Below are 7,652 nucleotides of genomic sequence, written 5' to 3' on the forward strand. Positions count from 1 at the left end.
GCATTAATGTTTCGAATCTGAATGATTCTTCCTCTTGGACTTGAAATGTTTGCTCTTTCTTTCTCCACAGATTCTGCTAGGTTCGCTGAGTCTTTAACGTTTTTCTGCTTTTATTTTAGATTTTACTTGTAAGCAATTTCTAAGGTTGGGTCAGTGCATTCTTAAATAATTTGCACAGCCAGTTGAGATAAATTTAGTTTTATAGTATTTTGCAAAAAAAAAATGTGATTAGCACATTGCAGTGCCCCTCTTTTTAAAGTATATTTATTAGTCTCAAGTAAGGCTTACATTAACACTGCAATGAAGTTACTGTGAAATCCCCCTAGTCACCACAATCTGTGCCTGTTCGGGTCAGTGCACCTAAACAGCACGTCTCTCAGACTGCGGGAGGAAACAAGAGCACCTGGAGGAAACTCACGCAGACAAAAGGAGAATGTGCAGACTCCTCACAGACAGTGACCCAAGCCAGGATTCAAACCTGGGTCCCTGGTGCTGTGAGGCAGCAGTGCTGACCATTGTGACACTGAGCCACCCCTCTTGAGCCACATGTCAGAGTTCAAGAATTTCTTGTCACCGTAAGCCAAATGGGACATGACTAATAGCATTTAATGACTTGCTAACTACCTTTGTAATCTGTGTTTACTGGGGCTATCAGATTGGGATATCAGAATAATAAATGCCAATGGAACAGTTTTCTGCAAACTTTGATCTCATAAACTGCACTTTATATCTGTTTATAAATAAGACAGTGAAGAAAAGTAAAGGTGGAGTGAGCAGCCATAAGATGTTTTAAGATGTCAGCTGCGATTCAGTGGTAATACTTGCCTCAGAGTCAGAAGGTGCCACTGCAGAGACTGGCTGATACATCGGTGCAGAACTGAGGGAGTGCTGCACTGTTAGAGATGCCACCTTACAGATGAGGCACTAAACTGATGCCCTGCCTGCTGCATCTGATAGATGTGAAGGACCCCATGGCATTATTTTTGAAGAAGTGTAGGGAAGTATTTCATACTGTCCTGGTCAACATTTGTTCCTTAACCCACACAACCCACACAACTAAAGCAAATTAAAACTGTCTCTTTGCTGTTTGTGGGACTTTACTGTGTCTGTTTTTACATTTCAATTGTGAGGACAATAGGCGCATAGAGTACAAAAGCAGGGACGTGATGTTGAATTTGTATATGACACTAGTTTGGCCTCAGCAGGAGTACTGCATTTATCTCTTGGCACTGCACTTCATGCGAATTGTTCATCGGATGAAAAACTTGAGTTATGAAGCTGGTTAGGAGAAGCAGGGACTGTTCCCTGCAGAAAAGAAAGTTGAGAGGAGATTTAATAGAAGTTTTCAAAATCGCGAAGGGGCCTGAATAGCATTGATAAGATAAAAACTGTTCCCTCGCATGAAAGTATCTGGAATGAGAGGACACAAATTTAAAGCAATTGGCAAAAGAAGCAAAGGTGATGTGTGGAAAAACTTGGTTAAGCTCTTGAATGCACTGCCTGAGAGTGTGGTGGAGGCAGGTTCAATGGGAATTTGAAAGGGAATTAGACTTGTCTGAAAAGGAAGAATGTAGGGAGAAGGCAAGGGAATGGCTCTAGGTAAATTGCTCATTTAGAGAGCTAGTGCAGACCAAATGGCCCCCCTCCCACGTTGTACGATTCTGTGATTATTCAGTGCACAAACCATTCATCATCTTATCTTCTCTTCTTTGCCAATTATCTTAAATCTGAGTCTGGTTGCCATTGGAAACAGATGCTTCTATTTCCTCTTATCTTTTCCTCTTAGTTTTGAACTCTGCTGTTTTGTTTATTCATTTATGGGATGAAGGCATTGCAAGCTTTCCATTATTAACTGCCCTCCATTTCAGAGGGCATTTGAAAGTCAACCATGCTGCTGAAGGCCAGGTAAGGGAAAGTAGCAGATTTCCTTCCCTAAAGGGCATTGGTGAACCAGATGGGTTTTTACAATGATCATCACTAGACTTTTAATTCTAGATTTTTTTATTGAATTTGAATTTCACCATTTGTGCTGGGATCTGGTCTCAAGATCTTGTCTGGGTCTCTGGATTACTAGTCCAGTAACAACTGCTGGAGGAGGCTACTGCCTCCTCTGACATAAGAACATAAGAAATAGGAGCAGGAGTAGGCCACCTAGCCCTTCGAGCCTGCCCTGCCATTCAATAAGATCTTGGTTGATCTGAAGTTCCACTTTCCCTCCTGCTCCCAATAACCCTTAGGTTTCTGATAGACAAGAGAACTATCTACCCGTGACTTAAACATATTCAACGAGGTAGCCTCCATCACTTCAGTGGGCAGAGAATTCCAGAGGTTCACCACCCTTTGAGTGAACCCCCCCCCAGTTTTGAGGCTGTGCCCTCTAGTTATGGTTTCCTTTCTAAGTGGAAAGAATTTCTTTACCTCTACCCTATCTAGCCCCTTCATTATCTTGTAAGTCCCTATAAGATCCCCCCTCAGCCTTCTAAACTCCGAGTACAGGCCCAGTCTATTTAATCTCTTCTCATAAGCTAACCCCCTCATCTCTGGTATCAGCCTAGTGAACCTTCTCTGTACTCCCTCCAAGGCCAATATATCCTTTCACAAATAAGGGGACCAAAACTGCGCACAGTACTCCAGTTGCGACCTCACCAGTACCCTGCACAGTTGCAGCAAGACCTCCCTGCTTTTATATTCTATCCCCCTCGCGATAAAGGCCAACATTCCATTCGCCTTTTTGATATCCGCTGCACCTGCAGACTGAGTTTTTGCGATTCGTGCACAAGGACCCCAGGTCCTCTGGACACTTTCGCCAAGGGCTTTGTTATCCCTTCTAATGTGTGATGCCCAGAATTAAACACGATATTCCAGTGATTTATAACAGTTTACTTAATTTTCTTGCCTTTATATTCTGCGCCCTTATACGTACAAGTGAAGGAAACATCATTACGTGGTAGGTTGATTAGCACGGAAGGTTGATTAGCCCAGAGTGTATTCCAGGCCAAGAAAAGGAGCTGTAATGCTAGCTGAGGTTGCAGCAATATCTCTGAAATGGAGGAATGAAATTGTGATAGATAATTGGACAAAAGCATCTTGGAAATGTAAAATAATCCATCAATTTCCCTGGCAAATTTAGAGAAAACTTGTTGCTTAATATGTTGAGTAACGGATCCTCTGCACCTTTTCATTAATTATCTGAGCAAGAGTGATATAACCATGCATGGTTTATTTTTCCCTTTTCTACTATTTTATTCAGCCTGTTTAGTTAAAGAAATCAAACATACATTGTGTAATGTTGATGAATAAAATCTGCCAGTATTGTGAAGTGTTTGTTCAAATATACCATTAATTTCTCATGCTGATCTTATAAAATTGAATCCTGTACTTCTGCAGCTTGGCAAAAAGAAGTGAATGCATTTTCATTTCATTTCTGATTATTGCACTTGAAAACTATTCGCTTTAAATTCAATGCAGCACTTAGAAGCTGTAAATAAAAATTTCAATTTTACTTTTATTCAGGAGCTTTCCAACTGCAACATGGTTTCTGTTTATTTGAGATTTAGCTTGCCTGCCTCTCATCCTCCTCCGATCCTATCCTCTGAGCTTCAGCCTGGAATGTGGCATCAGCCAGATAGGGCAGCCTCTGTGTTGGTTCTAGCCTTTACCAGAATCACCTCATCAATTCCATTTTCAATATCCACTCTGGTTCTGTAAGCTTGATGTTGTTCTGATCATCAGCCATTTGTCCTAAGACTTTCAACAGGTGTTAATGCTGTACCAGAACATTTGCCTTGAGATACAAGAGGCAGCTCAAACTTTATGAAGACTAATTGATTGCTTTATTGGTGAGAATGTGGATTTCTATTTAAGGAACCTGCTATGTTCTGGTGAAGCTCAATTGCATAAACCACACAGCATTACATTAATATGTGAGTAGACACATTTGCCCAATTCATTTTCAAGAGGTTTGCAATTTGCTCTTAAAGCCACCACAGCTCTGAGTATTATTACTGAACAGTTAAAATTTCCTGCAGAGTTATAGATCACATGGGACATTTCTTTCATCAAGGTTCCTTTCTGCCTGCTCCCTCAGAAGGTTTTCTATTTAAAGACTGTTTTAACTGGCTTTGACCTTCATCTCCTATGTCTTCATATGGGTCAGCCAAGTCAAGCATTACATTTGGCATTGATGCCTTGAGCTGAACTCTAAATAGGTGGTAGAATCTGAGAACTGCCCTCCCCGTGACTTCTGTGGACTTTGGATGCTGGCAGACTTTGATCACTGCAGTTATTTAGGAGTGTATCTGTCAGCCATTATTCCACAATGTGACAGTGAGTCCTTTCCTGAAATGGATGCCTTTTATAAAGCCCCTCTGCTGAAAATCTTGCAAATATTGGTGAACTTTTCAAGCAGCCAGCATGGGCACAGTGAGGCAGGTGGGAACTTTATGGCACAGGATTTAATGGGGAATTGTATTTTTAAAAATAGTTGCTTTGTATTACAGTAAAAAGTGTGTAAAAATATAATCATCTAGGTTTGAGATAGTCTCTTAATTTTTTTGTTTAAGAAACATTAATCATCTTCCTGTGGGAGAATCATCCTCTTCATAACAGGAATGCAGCACAAATTGAGAAGACTAACGTAACCATAAAGGAAAAAAAATGCTATTCTATTGCTCACATGTATGAAATGACTTAAATTAAATTCCCTAATTTTGCACGCAGTTCATTGCAACAACTTCAATTACCGTACTTGCCATCAGTTGAATTGTTTACTACAGATCAGTGGAAATAGTGTTAAAAATACAGTGTCCACAGTTTCTTATGCAGATTTGTTAATGTACCTTCACTACAACTACTGGAAACTGCAAGAGGATCACTTTTTAGGAAAAAGAGGAAACAGTCTATATACCTATCAGGATTTCTCCGCTAAAAGAAAGTCAGGAAGAATACACTGTGACTGTCACTTATTTCCATATGTGACTGGTTCGAATTTGTTAATGTCAGCATTTGCACCACTGACCAAGGTTTTTAAAATAGTTCCTCAGAGGCCAGTGTGCCTTCACCAGATTCCCTTTATTTACAAATTTATCTCCACTCCTGAGAATGCTTCAGGTACAAAGTCAGAATCCAGAGTGCCAGTGGACCTGATACCCCTCATGGTATACACAGGTGAGTCTCCCTGATTGGGCAAGCAATCATTACCTCAATCAGGGAGCTCATACTCTAAGAAGCCCACCTCATGAGACTTGTTGAGATAATGATAGTGATTTAAATCCATCAAACCTGTGATGTTTGAGACACTTGGGAACTACTGACTGTTTTGCCATTCACAATCATGTGATTGTATCTGTATTTCAAGTGAAATGAAATCACTAGCCTTGCCTATAATAAAGCAATTACTGTTCCTCATACTCACTATCACTGAATTGTCATGACAAAATAACTGAAATTTTGTTTTCTTGGGAAGTTTTAGCAATTACATTCTACAGTTATTGGTTCCTTTAAGAAAAATGAAGGCCGCAGTATATGATTTGCCACTAAGTTTACTTTGTGTAAGTGGTCTATTTTCAATTGAAAATCAATATTGTAAGCAGGTCTGTTAAAAACAGGTTTGACTACATGTTCCTGTTGATGGGGCCCTTCTGTCAGTTTGCAGTCTATCACAGCAGTGAATAAATTAGGCTTGTACACGTTAGAGTTTAGAAGAATGAGGGGAGATCTCATTGAGACGTATAAGATGATGAATGGGATGGATAGGATAGAGGTGGAGAGACTTTTCACGCTCAGAAAGGATAGTAGGACTAGGGGGCACAGCCTCAAGATAAAGGGGGGGCAGTTTAGAACGGAGTTGAGGAGGAACTTCTTCACTCAAAGGGTGGTGAATCTCTGGAATTCTCTGCCCGTTGAAGTGGTGGAGGCTACCTCGCTAAATATTTTTAAGACGCGGGTTGATGGGTTTTTGATAAGAGAGGGGATTAAGGGTTATGGGGAGAGGGCGGGAATGTGGAACTGAGCCACGACAGATCAGCCATGATCTTATTGAATGGCGGGGCAGGCTCGAAGGGCTAGTTGGCCTACTCCTGCTCCTATTTCTTATGTTCTTATAACATTCAGGTCTTCGAATCTTTTTCCCTTGTTGCTTTGAAGAGCCTCGAAACTGTGGAGTGTCATACTTCCCTCCAGTATTCCCTTCACGTCACTTTTCACAGACTTTCAAACCCAAGCCATCCGCATCTGTTCATTTATTATCCCGTCACTCCTATTCTTCTCAGTTTGACTGTCATTTACCCATTCTTTATCCAAGCTTGCCAGTTTAAAATTATAATAGAAGAAACAGAAACAGAAATCATCTATGGGGAGTGAAACAAAGTTAAGGTTACAGGTTGCCCTTTCACTGGAACACATTGTTTGCCTTCTGTCAAATATTTAAGATCCTAAAGCTTCTCTGAGATTGAAATTAAACAAATGGAGACAGTCGCCAAATTGAAACTTTAATGATTTCTCTCTCCATGGATGCTGCCTGGCTTGCTGAGTATTTCTGACATTTTCTGATTTCGTTTTGGAGTTCCAGCATTCGCAGTATCTTGCTTTTGTAATAATGAAGGAGCCTCCATTGTGTCAAACAGACAGCACCAAATTGAAAGCTGCAAACTCTTGAATGAGTGGCATTACACTGCACAAAAGATGACAGTTTCATCTTCTGGTTCCTATAATGGGCTGAAGTTTTGTGAAATATTCACAAATATGCTTGAAGTTATTACATTCTCCCATCAGTTCAAAGATAACCTGAACAAGTATGTCCTTCTGTTTCATTCTGTCATTTATCTGCTTTACTTTGGTGCATAGTATTAGCTTGCTACCTGAACAATGAAAAACGTATGGATGAACAATCCAGGAATCGGAAAAACCAATTTTACCATGGCAAATTGCAATGTTAAATTTAATAAATTGGCGACAAAAGATGATTTGAAAAGAGAGTTACATTTACATAGCATTTTTCATGATCACTGGATATCTGTGTTTTACTGTCAGTGAAGTACCTTTTGAAGTGTGATCGTTGTTGTGATGTAAGAAATACAACAACCAATACACACAATCTCCCACAAACCACAATGTGATGATAACCAGATAAATTATTTTTATGTTGATTGAGAGATAAATATTATGATGTGGAGATGCTGGCGTTGGACTGGGGTAAGCACAGTAAGAAGTCTCACAACAGCAGATTAATGTCCAACAGGCTTATTTGGCAGCACGAGCTTTTGGAGTCTTAGGCTCCTTCATCAGCTGAGTGGGGACTTGTGTTCACAAACAGGTCATATACAGACACAAACTCAATTTACAAGATAATGGTTGGAATGCAAATCTTGGCAGGTTGTCTGTATCTTTAAGACTTGACTGTGAGTGGAGAGAGGGCCAAGCACACATTAAAGAGGCTTGTATTGTCTCCAGCCAGGACAGTTAGTGAGATTTTGCAAGCCCAGGCAAGTCATGAGGGTTACAGATGGTGTGACATGAACTCAAGATCCTAGTTGAGGCCATCCTCATGTCTGCAGAACTTGGTTATCAGTCTCTGCTCAGCAACTCTGCTGAACAAAAGCGTTCCCCAAGGCAGCCTTCACGACACATGACAACGCAGAATCGCTGAGCAGAAA

This window comes from Carcharhinus amblyrhynchos, chromosome 31, assembly GCF_965287045.1.
Source record: "Carcharhinus amblyrhynchos chromosome 31, sCarAmb.v2.hapA, whole genome shotgun sequence".
NCBI lineage: Eukaryota > Metazoa > Chordata > Chondrichthyes > Carcharhiniformes > Carcharhinidae > Carcharhinus > Carcharhinus amblyrhynchos.